Source organism: Peromyscus maniculatus, chromosome 4, assembly GCF_049852395.1.
Source record: "Peromyscus maniculatus bairdii isolate BWxNUB_F1_BW_parent chromosome 4, HU_Pman_BW_mat_3.1, whole genome shotgun sequence".
NCBI classification, from domain to species: domain Eukaryota; kingdom Metazoa; phylum Chordata; class Mammalia; order Rodentia; family Cricetidae; genus Peromyscus; species Peromyscus maniculatus.
The window spans coordinates 76,009,300-76,026,171 of record NC_134855.1 but is presented as its reverse complement, the minus strand read 5'-3'; the positions used below and the strand labels follow the sequence as shown (position 1 = coordinate 76,026,171).

The window sequence follows — 16,872 nt, the reverse complement described above, 5'->3', positions numbered from 1 at the left end:
GTTTTTATCTCTTTACCAGGAATTCTATTAACACCTGTCAGAAAATATTTTGTTGTATTTTTAAAGTAATTTAAAAGAGAATGTTTGAAATATGCTGGGAGCCATGCCGGCTGTGGATGGGTCCTGAAGAGGGTGTAAGGAGTCGGTGGGGAAGGAAGTGAGCCAGGCGATGGTGGTCAGGAGAATTTTGCAGCCTGACTAACTAGCAGCCAGAGTGTTTTTTTTTTATATATACAGAATTTAGTTAGCAGAGATAGATTCATGATGCTCCAAAATATAGATCATATCATTTTTGGTTTTGAACATGTGTTTTACTTCCTTTTGCTCATCTTTTAGTCATCATTAATAAACTGTGACAGAACAGAGTTATGTCCAATCATTTTTCCTCAGGTTTTGACATCATTAATAAACAGAGTTATTAGTCTTACTGATTAACCCCATAACCCAATTTTTGAGAATTTAGAGGCATATGACAGCCTGTGCTCAGGCTGGTTGCTTTGGTTGCTTCAAGGACACTAGACCAAAACAAAATCTTCAACCACCCTGGGCATTTTGCCATGTCTCAAGCAATGTATTATATTAACTCTTAGTGGTCAGAGTGCCCAGGAAAAATCCTCAGGCTAAAGCTGCTGCAGTTATTATTCAAATTCTGGCATAATACAATCAATGTTCTCATTTATATCTTTATAGAATTTGCCTATACATCTAGTCCTGACATTCTGTTGTTCCTTGGTCATACGAAATTATAGTGGCTCTATATGAGCTAACTTCTAAGAGAGGGATGTCCTAATGCCTCACATCTTTCTACTCACTACTTTGCTTATCAATATGTCTCTGTGTAGGGAAGAGTTGTATGCTACATAATTTTCTCAGTGCACAGTGGGAAGAGCCTTGTAATCTGAACTGTGGCCAACTCCTCTAGCCCACCAGGTCTTGTTGACCCTTTTAAATTTACTTTGTTTTGAATATCTTGTTCCAGTGTAAGTACAGGAACAGATGTTTCAAGAATGTTTCATAGCTTTATGAAAAGACCTCTGGCTTCTTTATGTGTCACAACCTCCAAGGTTTAAGGAAGACCTTCAAGTAGATAAGGATATCTCTCTAAAACTGCACGGTGAAGAGGGGGAAAGTATGTTCAGGACTTTCCTGGGTAAGCTTAGAAGCAGCATTCTTTGGAGAAGGTATAAATGTTTCATAAGGAATTTTTCATCAATCCAATATCCTCAAATTGTACAAATATTAAAAGTGCTCCAAGTATGTAAGAGGTGGAGATGAAAACCAAAGATGACAAGGCAGCCATCAGGTTGCTCAGCTTTGCTGGCTTTATGAATTCTGTCATTACATTCAGATATGACTGTGCCAGAAATACATATTTTCAAGTTTGGTGTCACTCACTTAGATCCTGAAACCCATGTCTCTCCCTGAAGTCATCCAATTTTTAGTATAAAAGGATTTATCTGTGTCTGTACTTGATGATTATGCTAGTTGTTACACTATTTGGATATTGATCACAATTTTATGCCAGGCAGTAGAAGCACTATTTATCAACTATAAAAATTAATAAAAAATAAAAATGAAAAAGAGATGCAGATGTAGTCCATTAATTCCGATAGATGCTTTCTATGTTAGCTGAAATATTTAAGGAAGTTCAAGCATATGGCAGACATAAAGTAACAAGAAAACATTTTTATTTCTTCTGATTTTTCTGAAATAAAACAGTATGTATGTTGTCAATATATAAGCAAAGGCTAGCTGGTGGCCTCCCAGATGCTGATATTTCAGGTACATGACCCCATGTCAGAGTTAGTTTTGAAATTCTAAAAGTGAACAGTTCTTTAGGAAAAATGAATAAGTTTGGAGACAAGCTGGGATCTGAGAGTGTTAAGACAAAGATAATTGCAAAAAAAAAAATTATGACTTACCAGAAGGGTGGTGACACTTGCTAGTGCTTCAGCACCATAAATAAAAGAGTTTTTTTGAAATTGTTGCTAAGGTGTGTTGGATCTGGAAATGCTTGCAGAGGCTTCTTTCAATAGCATTGGACAAGGCAACAGCAGAAGCATGTGAAATGATTAATATCTCAAGTGGAAGTCAATAGACACTTGCTTTGTAGGATCAAGGACAACACACTTTGGGTCAGTGGGAGTCAGAAGCTCCTGGTCAGAGAGATGATAGAGAGTGAGGTTAAAGTAGAAATCCTCTGGAAATTGATTAAAAATTGGGCTTAAATGTGAGGAATCTCAACTACAACCCTATCAGAGTTTTAGTAAGAATAGAATGGAGAACTTATACAAACTGTTCATCACAAGAAAAATAAAATAAGGAAGAAAAGAAAAAATGATTCCATAAATTAGCCCAAATAATAAAATTTCTTAAACTACTACAGATACCATTAAAAAAAATAGTATGCAATTAAAATACACAATTTAGTTATTGTTTGCAGACATGTAAGACATGAATAAATAAAGAGGGTTTATTTTCTATAGAACACTGTACTACACATTATAAATGACTGTAGTTTATATAGCTTTATACTGTATATATCATACATATGATATATGTATTATGTATATCATATCTATAATGTATTCTATTATATATATGAATATATACTTTATATATTTTATAAATATGCATAAATATAAAATTATATATATCATATATTGTTATGTGTTATATATGATTATACATGACATTTAATTTATATATAAAAATATAATTAATATATAGCAAATGTTTTTGATAAAAATATATTCAATATATAATACATATTATATGTCATATATATCATATGTTGTTTATATGGCATATAATATGTTATATAATATATGCGTGTGGCTTCAGAAGTTTCACAGTAAAGCGATTTCAAAATTTCAAGGATGAAATTGTTCATGTCATGACAGTGATAGTTAACAACATAGGAGGAGAAGATATAGTAGTAATTGGATGCCCTGATATCTAAGTACTCATGATCCCACCAAAGGAACAGGGCATAGTTTCAGACTTAACACCTTTAACATAGCAGAGACTTTTCTTTATTTTCACATTGTATACTTTAGGAAAAAATAAAATAAAATAGTTATATTTGAAGTGGTAAATTTTTGTTTTCACTGACTGTCCAAGGATGTTTCCAAGATGAAACTGACATTGTGTGAAAGAAGAGAGAGATTAGAAACAAGAAAAAAATATTGTACTTAGCATTTAGGTTACCATCTGAAGACAATAAAATCTCAGAGATATTTTTATAAGCCCAGTTTAAATTGAGTGCAAAAGTATTATAAATTCATAACTTGTTAATATTGAAAAAATGTAAGAGTATAGGTCTTCATTATTTAATGAATGAGACCCAATTGTATCAGCCATACCTGTTTAGAGTGCTGTGTATGTCTAATGCTCCAATCTACCTGTTAAGGAATTTGTAATTGTCGAGGCAGAATTACAGCACCAGGCATTATCAAATATTTACAGTTAAAGAAACAAGCATAAAGAAAAAAATATATACAGATAAAGAAAAGAATGTAAAGAAAAATAATTAATTAAGGTGCACTAATTTTAAAAGATATTTCATTTGAGTTACAAAGCCTTTTCCTAAAATTAATGGTTTTAGATAACAATATTTCACAGAAGGGTTTTTGTACTTTTTACTGTAATGCACTTTTTACTACAAAAGAGGATTTATCAAATTTCAAGAACCTTTAGCACAGCATCCTTGAGACATCTCTCAGATATCAACTTGGACATATTCATTCAACATGTTTAAAATGTATTAAGAGAGTTGACACCAATCTTAAAACAACCTATTTTGTATCTCCTCCTAGTCTCCATCCATAAACATTTGAGTCTGTAGGAAGAATATTCCACATTATCAGAATCACAAAGATCTAAAGTCTGAATCTTGTACTATTACATTTTCAACGGCAATCTTGTTAAAAACAAAAATCTCTTAAATAAGTGAGTCTGTCATATGCTCATTTGAAAACAGGTAGAATATTAGATCTCTCAATTTAAAGTAAATATATCCAAAATTCTACAAAGAATACTGCTGTGGGATGTTCTATATATTCAATGTATTGCTCTGATTGGTTAATAAATAAAATACTGATTGGCCAGTAGCCAGGCAGGAAGTATAGGCAGGACAAGGAGAGAGGAGAATTCTGGGAAGTGGAAGGCTGAGGCAGAGAGATGCTGCCAGCCACCACCATGACAAGCAAGATGTAAGGTACCAGAAAGCCACAAGCCATATGATAACTTATAGACTAATAGACATGTGTTAATTTAAGATAGAATTAGATAGCAAGAAGCCTGCCATGGCCATACAGTTTGTAAGCAATATAAGTCTCTGTGTGTTTCTCGGTTGAGTCTGTGCAGCTGTGGGACTGGCAGGTGAGAGAGAATTGTCCTGACTGTGGGCCAGGCAGGACTGGAGAAAACTCCAGCTACAGGATACTTTTATAAAGAAATTGTGTATTGTAAAATAAAATGAAATAATATAAAAATAAATAAAATTGAAGGATTCCAAAAAAAAAATTTACAGTCTTGTTAATTTCTTTGAAGGACCAAATGTTCATTTCCTTAATACAATATTATGCTTCAAGCCTTAGTCAGAAGAAAGACAAAAGAAGACAATAAAGAGGACACAAAAAAAAAGAAAAGAAAATGTGGTATGAAGACTAACAAACACATCAGTAATATTTACAGATTTTCTTTTTTTTAATTAAGAAATTTTCTACTCACCCTACATACCACCCATAGATCCCACCTCCTCCTTCCTCCCACCCCCCAGCCCTCCCTCCCAAGCCACCCCTATCCCCACATCCTCCAAATCAAGGTCACCCATGGGGAGTCAGCAGAGATGGGCACACCAAGCAAGGCAGGTCCAAGATCCTCCCCGGCACCAAGGCTGCACAAGGTACTACACCATGGGTACCATCAGGCTCGCAAAAGCCTGCCCATGCACCAGGGATGGTTCCTAACCCCATCAACCCACCCCCACCCCCCTCCACCTGTGTCCCCCAAACATTTCGAGCTAAACAACTGTCTCCGGTATCCAGAGGGCCTAGTCCAGTCCCATGGGGTCTCCACAGCTACTAGTCCACAGTCCACGGGTCTCTGCCAGTGTCGACTCTGCCTGTCTTCCCATCTGCCCATGGAATCCCTCCTCTCTCTCATCGACTGGATTCTGGAGCTCAGCCTGGCGCTGCGGATATAATCTGCTTCCTTCAGTCACTGGATAAAGGCTCTACGATGCCAGTTAGGGTATTCACTAGACCGGTCCCCAGAGTAGACCAGTCCAGACACCCCCTCCCCTCTCGGTCACTGCCAGCAGTCCAAGGTGGGGTTATCCCTGTGGATTTCTGACAGCTTCCCCAGCACCCTGCCTCTTCCCACTCCCATGATGTCTTCATCTATCACCGGTATCTCCTTCCCTGCTCTCCCACTCCGTTCTGTATCTTTGTGCTCTTTGACTTTAAAAAGGAAAATATTTTCATTAAATGACACTAGGGTATGAGTTTTTCTGAAGGGGAAAAGTAATCTTTTTTTTTTTATTTCTGTTTTTTTGAGACAGGGTTTCTCTCAATAACCCACTGGTTGTTCTGGAACTTGCTTTCTAGTCCAGACTGACCTTGAACTTACATAGATCTGCCTGTCTGCCTCCGAAGTGCTGGGATTAAAAGCATGCACCACTACTGCCTGTCTGAAAATTAATTTTTATCCCTACTTCACATAATACATAAAAATCCAATTAAGATGAGTTGTATAGTTTCCTCTATTTCCTTGTTAGTGTTTTTGTCAATTTGACAAGTTCTCAAGTTATTTGAGAAGAACTCTGAATTGGGAAAATGTCTCCATAGCCTATAGGCAAGCCTGTTTGTTTGTTTGGTTTTTATTTTGAAGACAGGTTTTCTCTGTGTAGCCCTGTCTGTCCAGGTACTTTTGCTCTCTAGACAAGGCTGGCCTTGTGTTCAGAGGTTCACCTGCCTTTGCCTCCAAAGTGCTCTGATTAAAGGCTTGCATCACCACCATTATTTTCTTTATCAATGACTGGTGAGTAAAGAAACAGTACACAGTGGACGAAGAACAACACACCTAACCAACCAACCCTGGATATGTGATATTGTGGAATAAACTTTTTTTACACTGTGAAGATATGTCTTTCCCAAGGCACCTTCTGATTGGTTTTATAAAGCTGAATGGCCAATAGGCAGGAGAGGAGAGGAGGGACTTTAGGAAAGAGAGAAAACTTTGGGGAGAGGCAGGAAGTCATTAGCCAGATTCATAGGAAACAGGATGGACAGACAGTACAGAGATGAGGTAATGAACCTCAGGAAAGAACATAGACTAAAAATATGGGTTAATTTAAATTATAAGAACCAGTTAGGAGCAAGCTTAGGCTAAGGCTGAGCTTTTATAATTAGTAAGTCTTTGTGTCATTATTTGTGGGCTGGTTGTCCCAATAAATAGAACTACTACATGGTGAGAGTTGTCCAAGGAAGCAGGCTGAGCAAGTCACAAGCAGCAAGCCCATAAGCAGCATTCCTCCATGGCTTTATTTGCTGTCGACAGCATCTTGCCTTGAGTTCCTACTCTGAAGTCCCTCAGAGATGAAATGTGGCCTGGGAGTGGTATAATGGAGTTCACTCTTTCCTGGACAAGTTACCTTTGGTCATTGTGTGCTATCACAGCCATAAAAATTGCAAAAGCTCTGCAATTGCAAAGCTTATAGAGGATAACATAGAGCACATTGTCCATAGATTTTTAGCTGCATGGAGTTAAATATATATGTCAAATAAGATTATGTCTCAACTTTGCAAATGAAAGTCCCATCTCTAAATTCTAAGGGCATTTACCTTTAAAATCTCAAGTTTTAACTTTTTACTTCCCTTTGAAATGTACATATGTATTTTCAAAGGCTAAATAAGCCAGTTGTTAGCTTTTAAGATTCGGGAATGATGCCTCTAAGACTTGGGAAGGAAATCTGTTTGAAATGTGATCAGGAAGGATAATAGAAGCCACCTGTCATTTTTTTATGGGAGGATAAGAATCTAAATTGATGGGTACCTACTTCCAGCTTTCAAAATAATTCTTGTCCTAAGAAATAGAAAATTTTTAAGATTTATTTGTATTATTTTAGATTATGAGTATGTATATTAGGGTATGAGCACATGAGTACAGGTGCCCATAGAGGTTGGAGAAGTTGGTTCCTGTAGTTGGTTGTTTTATTCTTACTCTTTGCTCTTTCTCGGCCTACCACCCAGCTCCCAAATAAATACAAAGTCTTATTTCTACTTATAAATGCCTGGCCTTAGCTTGGCATATTTCTAGCCATCTTTTCTGAACTTTAATTATCCTGTCTACCTTTTGCCTCTGGTCTCACCCTTCTCTGTATCTTTATATTTTTTCTTTACTTCTTAGTCCATGCCTTGCTGTGTAGCTGGGTGACTGGTCCATGTTGCCCTCTCTCCTTTTTTTCTTGTTCCTCAATCCTTCTACCCAGATTTCTCCTATTTATTCTCTCTGCCTGCCAACCCTGCCTGTCCTTTCTTCTAACCAGCTATTGGCTGTTCAGCTCTTTATCAGACCAATCAGATGTTTTAGATAGGCAAAGTAACGCAGCTTCACAGAGTTAAACAAATGTAACATAAAAGAATGCACCACATCTTTGCATTATTAAACAAATATTCCACAACATAAAAGAATGTAACACATCTTAAACTAGTATTCCAAAACATTCCCTATGGTTATATAGTTACAAGTGCTTTGTGGGCTACCCAACATGTATGCTGGGAATGGAACTCTGGTCCTTTGTAAGAGCACCAATTATTCTTAATCACTAAGCCATTGGAATTTAGTTTTTGTGTATTGAATTAACTTACATAGATGTCCACTATAAAGGTCACATGAATTTAGCATGATGTAAATGCAGCATGTTGGGGCTCTGACAGGAGAACTTCAAAATCTTCAGTTGAACTGCATTAGGAGATAAAGCTGTCATGTATAGCATGACTGAAGGCTTAAAGAAAATGGGCCATGAAATCTCCCAAAAATACAGAAAACAAAGGGGGATTCTGAGTTTTATACATTTCCTAAGGAGGGTTGCTTCATACTGCAAGATTTAGGTGGCCTACATGATTTCTTGCATGGAGGCAGGCACTGAATGGGCCACAATCTTATCATGCAGCTGAAAAATGGTGAGGGATTATAAATCTGCCTAGCAGGTTTCCTTTAAAATAAGTGTCCCAGAGAGAGCTACAGCTGTAAACTGTCTGATTTGTGGAGGAAGCAAATGGGAAATAGGAAGGTTTGGGATCCAAGAGCAAATTGCCATATTGTCACCTTGGAGCAGAGGGTCCCTTTTTTTTTCCAGCATCTGTTGGGTAAAGAACTTTAAAAGCCACACTTTAGAGCTTTAGAAGGCAATGTATAGGAGTTAGGGAAGAAAAACAACAGAGCAGCAAACTGGAAATCACAGTAGATTCTGGGAGGAGAGGGACAGAAGAATAATAAACAATCAGATAAACAACAATTATCCAGAGGGGTGGAGCTCCCAAGTGTGTGTATGTATATCTCATTAAGAGTACTTATATTTTCCTTTTTTTCTTGTCTTCAGTTTTTTTTTTTATGTGACTTGACCTTTAGGCTTAGACTTGTTATTGTCACATATAGAGCAGATATTTCTGTAACACAGAAGGGGATTTGCTTCAAAGGCAGCCCTCCCTCAGTTGGTTCCAATAAGAGAGGAAGACAGCTATTAATTGCATTACATCTATAAATTACATTGTAATTATTTATTGTATGGAGATACCAATCTCACTCCATGTGATTTGTAACAGGAGTGCCACATATTGATATTCAACTTGTACCTGAGAAAAAGCTACAGACTGGCCGCCCCCAACTTCATTCCATTTTTGTCTGTACAACAAGCCCTTTCATAATAGTTTGGACCACCCTTTCAAACTCAATATTTTAATACTTAATGAAATGGGAAAAAATTCATACTCTAAAATCATGATTCGAAAATATGTTGTATTTTTTTTCTGCTGCATTGATAAAACTTCCCGATGAAAGCAATTAAAGTAAAGAAGAATTTACTTTATAACACAGTTCAATGGTATTGACCATTATAGAGGAGTCCATAAAGCAATAGTGAAGTGGTTTTCTTTACAACAGGGAACAAGAGCTTAAAATGAAAAGTAGAAATTTTGGGATCCTTGAAGCAACAAATGCCAGCTTCTTGAGGCAATGCATATCACAGTTCTGTACTGTCATCAGACTTCAGGGTGCCAGCTGAGAAACTGTCAGCAAATGTTATAGCTCAAAAGCTCTTGGAGGGGTGACTGGACTCCTGGCTTGACAGCCATAATCTCTAGACCCTAGCCTCCAGGGGCACATCCTGTGCCTCTCCCCCAACCACTGCAGCCACGGAGACCTGACAGTAGCCTCCTCACACCCCCAAACATCCCAAAATGCATCAGGGATCACAGGAGCCACAGGACCCATCTGCATCTGGGGGAACAGGGATCCCCTAAAGTACAGGACCCACCTACACTGATTGGAGGGAGAGATGGTATACAACAGTGTAAGAATACATTCAACAACATAAAGAGCAATATGGCACCACCAGAAAACAATGGTTCTATAACAGCAAGACCTGAACACCTCAATTTAGAAGAAGCAGAAGAAAATGACCTTAAAAATGACTTTATGAAGTGATAGAGGCCCTTAAAAAACAAAATGAAAAATTCCCTTAAAGAAGTGGGGGGAAAGACAAACAAAAAATTGGAAGAAATCAATAAATTCCTTAAAGAAAGCTAAGAAAAAAACAGGTGAAGGAAACAGTTCAAGACTGGAAAATTGAAATAGAGGCAATAAAGAAAATACAAACTGAGGGAATTCTGGAAATGGAAAATCTGGGCAAATGAACATGAACTACAGATAAATGCATAAACAACAGAGTACAAGAGATAGGAGAAAGATTCTCAGGCACTGTAGCTAGAGAGTTTCTCTCCAGGTCCTGCCAAGCCCCAGCAATCCAGTAGCCCACTTATAAAATAAACACACAGACCATTATATTATTTAAACTGTTTGGCCTAATGGCTCAGGCTTTTTGTTAACTGTTTTTATATCTTAAATTAACCCATTTCTATTAATCTATACCTTGCCATGTGGCTCATGGCTTACCGGCTGGCAGTGTCTCTCTGCCTTTCTGTTCCCTCAATTCTTCTCTCTGTTAGTCCTGCCTATACTTCCTGCCTGGCTACTGGCCAATCAGTGTTTTATTTATTAACCAATCAGAGCAACACACTTGCCATACAGAACATCCCACAGCAAGGCACTGAAGATATGATAGAGAAAATAGATTAATTGGTCAAAGAAAGTGTTAAATCCAGCAAATTCTTAACACAAAACATCCTGAAAATCTGGGACACCATGAAAGACCAAACTTAAGAATAATAGGGATAGAAGAAGGAGAAGAATTCCAGCTCAAAGGCACAGAAAATATATTCAACAAAATCATAGAAGAAAACTTTCTCAACCTAAGGAAGGACATGCCCATGAAAGTACAAGAAAATTACAGAACACCAAATAGACTGAACTAAAAAGTCTCCTTGCCATATAATAGTCACATCACTTACATACAGATTAAAGAAAGAATAATAAAAGCTGCGAAGGAAAAATGCCAAGTAATATATAAAGGCCGACCTATCAGAATTACACCTGACTTTTCAATTGTGACTCTGAGAGTCAGAAGGTCCTGGACAGATGTTCTGCAGACACTAAGAGACCAAAGATGCCAACCCAGACTATTATTCCCAGCAAAGATTTCAATCATCACAGATTGAGAAAAGAAGATATTCCATGACAAAACCAGATTTAAACAATACCTATTCACAAATCCAGCCTTACCGGAAGGAAAATTTCAACCCAAGGAAGTTATCTGCATTCACTAAAACACAGACAATAGATAATCTCACACCAACAAATCCCAAATAAGGAAACACACAAACACTACCATTGCTACCACCAACAAAACCAAAAATAACAGGAATGAACAATCACCCGTCATTAATATCTCTTAATGTCGATGGAATCAATTCTCCTATAAATAGACATGGGCTAACAGAATGGATAAAAAAACAGGACCCATCCTTCTGCTGCATACAAGAAACACCTCAACCCTAAAGATAGACATCACCTCAGCATAAAGTGTTGGGAAAAGATTTTCCAATCAATTGGTCCTAAGAAACAAACTTGTATAGCTATGCAAATATCCAACAAAAGAGACTTCAAACTAAAGTCAGTCAAAAGAGATGAAGAAGCATATTTCATATTCATCACATAAAATAGCTATCAAGATAAAGTCTCGATTTTGAAAATGTATGCCCCAAATACAAGAGCATCCAAATTTGTAAAGAAACATTACTAAAGCTTAAAATACACATCAAATCCTACATACTAACAGTGGAAAACTTCAACACCACACTCTCACCACTGGATAAGTCTGCCAGACAGAAACTTAATAGAGAAATAAGGGAACTAACAGATGTTATGCCTCAAATGGACTTAACAGACATCTATAGAACATTCCCCTCAAACACAAAATAATATACCTTCTTCTCAGCACCTCATGGAACCCTCTCTAACATACTGACCACATACTCAGTAACAAGGCAAACCTCAATATAAAAAAAAATAGGAACAACTCCCTGTATCTTATTGGATCACTGTGGCTTAAAGTTAGTATTCAACAACAACACAAATTACAAAAAGCCTACAAACACATGGAAATTGAAAAATGCTCAACTGAATCACCATTGGGTCAAGGAAGAAATAAAGAAACAAACCAAAGACTTCCTAGAATCCAACAAAAATGGATGCACAACATACCCCAAATTATGGGACACTATGAAAGCAGTGCTAAGAGAAGAGCAGATTGCACTAAGTGCCTATATAAAGACCATGGAGAAATCTCACACTAGTGCCTAAACAGCACATGTGAAAGTTCTAGAACAAAAAGAAGAAACTTACCTAGGAGTGGTAGATGACAAAAAATAATCAAATTTGGGACTGAAATCAAAAAATAGAAATAAAGAGAACAATGCATAGAATCAATGAAACAATGAGTTGATTTTTTGAGAAAATAAACAAGACTGACAAACTCTTATTCCAACTAGCCAAAAGGCAGAGAAAGAATATTCAAATTAAAAAAATCAGAAATGAAAAGGAGGACATAACAACAGACACTGAGGAAATACAGAGAATCATTAGATAATTCTTCAAAAAACTGTATTACACAAAATTGGAAAATGTAAAAGAAATGACACTTTTCTGGATGGGTGTCACATAACAAAATTAAATGAGGACCAAATAAATAATTTAAAAAGACCCGTAACCCCTAAGGAGATAGAAGCAATCATTAAAAGTCTGCCAACCAAAAAAAGAAGTCCAGGGCCAGATGGTTTCCGTGCAGAATTTTATGAGAATTTCAAATAAAAGCTAATACTAATACTCCTCAAATTGTCCACACAATAGAAAAAGAAGCAACATTGCCAAACTCATTTTATGAGACTATAGGTGTCCTGATATCCAAACAACACAAAGACACAACTAAGAAAGAGAATTATAGATCAATCTCTCTCATGACCATGGGCACAAAATTAGTCAATAAAATACAAGCAAACCAAATCCAAGAACACATCAGAAATATCATCTACCATGATCAAGTAGGCTTCATCTCAGAGATGCAGGGATAGTTCAATATATGAAAATCTGTAAATGTAATCCACCATATAAATAAACTGAAAGAAAATACTCATTATCATCTAAAAAAAACCTTCAAAAAATCCAACACTCACTCTTTCTTGATAAAGGTCTTGGAAAGATCAGGGGTACAAGGAATTCACCAAAACATAATAAATGCAATATACAGCAAGCAAACAGCCAACATCAAATTAAATGGAAAGAAACTCAAAACAATTCCACTAAAATCAGGAAGAAGACAAGGCTGTACACTCTCTCCATATCTATTCAATATAGTACTCAAAGTTCTAGCTAGAGCAGTAAGACAACAAAAGGAGAGGATACAACAAATAGGATACAAATTGGAAAGGAAGAAGTCAAACATTTGCTATTTGCAGACGTTGTGATAGTATACATAAGTAGCCCTAAAAATTCTTTCGGGGAACTCCTACAGCTGATAAAAAGCATCAGTAATGTGGCAAGATACATTAACTCAAAAAAAAATTAGTAGCCTTCTTATATACAAATGATAAACAGTCTGAGAAAGAAATTAGAGAAACATCACCCTTTATAATAGCCACAAACAACAAAAAATATCTTGGGATAACTCTAACCAAACAAATGAAAGACCTGTATAACAAGAAATTTAAGTCTTTGGAAAAAGAAATTGAAGATGGTATTAGAAAATGGAAAGATCTCTCATGTTCTTAGATAGGTAGGATCAACACAGTAAATGGCAATCTTACCGAAAGCAATCGAGAGATTCAATGCAACCTTATAAAAATCTCAAAAAAATTATTTACAGACCTTGAAAGAACAATGTTCAGCCTCATAAACAGGATAGCCAAAACAATCCTGTGAAAAAAAGAAACTTCCAGAGGTATCACTATCCTTGACCTGAAGCTCTACTATAGAACTTTAGTAATAAAAACAACTTGGTATTGGCATAAAAAACAGACAGGTAGATCAATGGAATTGAATCAAAGACCCTAATATTAATTCATACACCTATGATAACCTTATTTTTGACACAGAAGCTAAAATTATACAATGGAAAAAAGAAAACAACTTCAACAAATGATGCTGGCATAACTGGATGTCAACATGTAGAAGAATGCAAATAGATCCATATCTATCCACATGCACAAAACTCAAGCCCAAGTGGATCAAAGACCTTAATATAAATCCAGTTACACTTAACCTGATAGAAAAGAAAGTGGAAAGTAGCCTCAAATGTATTGGCACAGGAAACCACTTCCTAAGTATTACACCACTAACACAGACACTGAGAGCAACATTTAATAATTGGGACCTCCTGAAACTGAGAAGCTTCCATAAGGCAAAGAACTCGGTTAACAAGACAAAACAGCAGTCTACAGAATGGGAAAATATCTTCACCAATTCCACATCTGACAGAGGGCTGATCTCTAAATTATATAAAGAACTCAGGAAACTAGACATCAAAATACCAAATAATCCAATTAAAAATGGGGTACAGATCTAAACAGAGAATTTTCTACAGAAGAATCTCAAATGGTTGAAAGACATTTAAAGAACTGCTCAACATCCTTAGTCATTAGGAAAATGCAAATCAAAATGTCTCTGAGATACCATCTTACACCTGCCAGAATGGCTAAGATCAAAAATGCTAACAGCCTATGTAGGAGAGGATGTGGAGCAAGGGGAAAACTACTCCACTGCTGGTGTGAGTGAAAACTTGTACAACCACTCTGGAAATCAGTATGATTGTTTATCATAAAATTGGAAATCAACCTGCCTTAAGACACAGCAATACCATTATTGGGCATATACCCAAAAGATCCTCAGTCATACCACAAGGTCACTCACTCAACCATATCATAGCAACATTCTTCATACTAGCCAGGACCTGAAACAACATAGATATTCTTCAACTGAAGAATGGATAAGGATCCACAACCATGTACTGGGCTCAGCTCCTAGACTTCAGATGAAGAGATGAAGGAGGGATCACAGGAGCAAGTGAGGTCAAGATCATGATGGGAAAAAACACAGAGACCGTTGACCCAAGCCAGTGGGAGCTCATGGACTCTGGCCTGTCAGGTGGGAAACATGCATGGGACCAAACTAGGTCCTCTGAATGTGGTGACAGTTATGTGGCTAGATCTACTCAGAAAGCCCTTGGTAGTGGGACCAGGACTTATCCTGGGTGCATAAAATGGCTTTTTTGGATCACATTTTTTTGTATGCCTTACTTTATCCAAATATCTAAAGCTTAAAGTGAGCAAAGTCAAAAAAGCTAAATAAATATTGCTATGAACCTGAGTTCATTAGGGCTTTACAAATCTTGATTGTCACAAATACCCTATTTATCAAACACATATTGTTACTTATCTAAATTTTCTAGTGCCTTAGTGTTGTTCTCCCTGTTAGTGTTTACTTAGTGCAAAGACATAAGTAGTTAGACATACATCTTAAGCGAGCTTTTGTTCATCTGTTTATAACCTTAAAATTCTACCATCATATGTAATATATTCTAAACCACAGTTGAATCACACATATAATATTTTGTAGCAAATATAACCTTAATTTTTTAACATCATACAAAAATCTATACCTGTCCAAAATATTTTGGAGTTTTGTTGTTGTTTCCTTAGTCTAAACAGAGGTACAATGATGAACAGATCTCATGGTGAACAGAGATCTCATTAGGAATAAGACATTTCACAGTTGTTCTATGTATGCCATGTGGTCGTCATAAGGTAGTGGTTAAGACACATGGCATGTACTCTTTAACCTTAGTAAGGATGGCTGTTAGCCATATTGCTGCTTATATCTTTTTTTTTCTTTCCTTCATTCTTTTTTTTTTTTTTTTTTTGGTTTTTCAAGACCTAGTTTCTCTGTGTAGCACTGGCTGTTGTGGAACTCTTTCTGTAGACCAGGTTAGCTTCAAACTCAGAGTTCTGCCTGCCTCTGCCTCCAGAGTTAGTGGGATTAAAAATGAGTATCACCATTGCCTGGTGGCTGCTTACATCTTGATCAGATCATCAGCCAAGATGAAGAAGTGCCACATGGTTGCTATTTAAAAATATCTGTTTTCCTAGTAGATCTATCATTTTTAAATGAGAGTTGAATCCAAGTTATATACACACTTAGGGAGACTTCTATCTAAATTACATATACAGTATATTCTAGACAAGCCTTTTGTTATAAGTTTAAAGCCAAATTGTTGTTACATACTTTATAGATTTAAAACCATACCCAATGGATTAGAAATCTTCAGATAGGGATTACAGCACAGTCTTAAGAGAATTTTTGAGAAGAGAGCACAAGAAATCATAGAGATAAAAGATGTTTAAGAGTGAGAGGTAGAACCTTAGAGATAAGAGACTTTGGGATCATTTGCTTATGTGGTGGTAGAAGCTGTTATAATCTGTGAGAATTTGGAAATCAAGTGCACCATTTTGGCCACTGACCTGTACTGAGGCTAAGCTGAGGTAATAAAATGTGAGTCCACTGGGGAGGAGAGAAGGTCACAAAATGGAATGTTGGGCAGGGATGTTGTTATAAGCTCCAAGAAGGAGCTGAGCCCTGAAGCTGGGGAGTACAGGCTGGAGTGAGAGACAGAAGAGTAGGACTACAGGGTGAAAGAGAGCTAGTAAGTGTCTTTAGTGGAGAGACCCGTACAAGTGTAGCAGGGCAGAGCCAAGAAAGAAAGTTAGAAAAAAAATACTTACCTGGCAGGGGAGATACCATGATCACGAAGGTGGTTTCTCCAGGGCGAGGCTTACCCATTGCACTACGGATGTGCTGAACCCCTGCAATTTCCCCAAATGCGGGAAACTCCACTGCATAATTTGTGGTAGTGGGTGATTGCATTCGCGCTCTCCCCTGTAAAAAAAGAAAGAAAGAAAGAAGGAAGGAAGGAAGGAAGGAAAGAAAGAAAGAAAGAAAGAAAGAAAGAAAGAAAGAAAGAAAGAAAGAAAGAAAGAAAAGTTGTCTATGTGTTGGTACCAAGGGCATAGTAGGCTCCAGCATACAGAGAGACACTTATGGCATAGACAATGAAAGGAATGGCTAAGAAACATGGAGGAACAAGCAGAAACCACCTGAGGGAGAGTTATAATATCTAGGAAGCCAAAAGGATATAGAGAA

At 36.8% G+C, this 16,872-nt stretch overlaps 1 non-coding gene across 1 annotated transcript; it reads left to right on the top strand.

Annotated features, from left to right (window-relative positions):
* The first annotated feature begins 16,446 nt into the window (after positions 1-16,446).
* LOC121829240 (U1 spliceosomal RNA) lies at positions 16,447-16,611 on the top strand. Its single transcript, XR_006072022.1, has one exon. It is a non-coding gene; the product is annotated as a U1 spliceosomal RNA (small nuclear RNA).
* Positions 16,612-16,872: the final 261 nt, after the last annotated feature.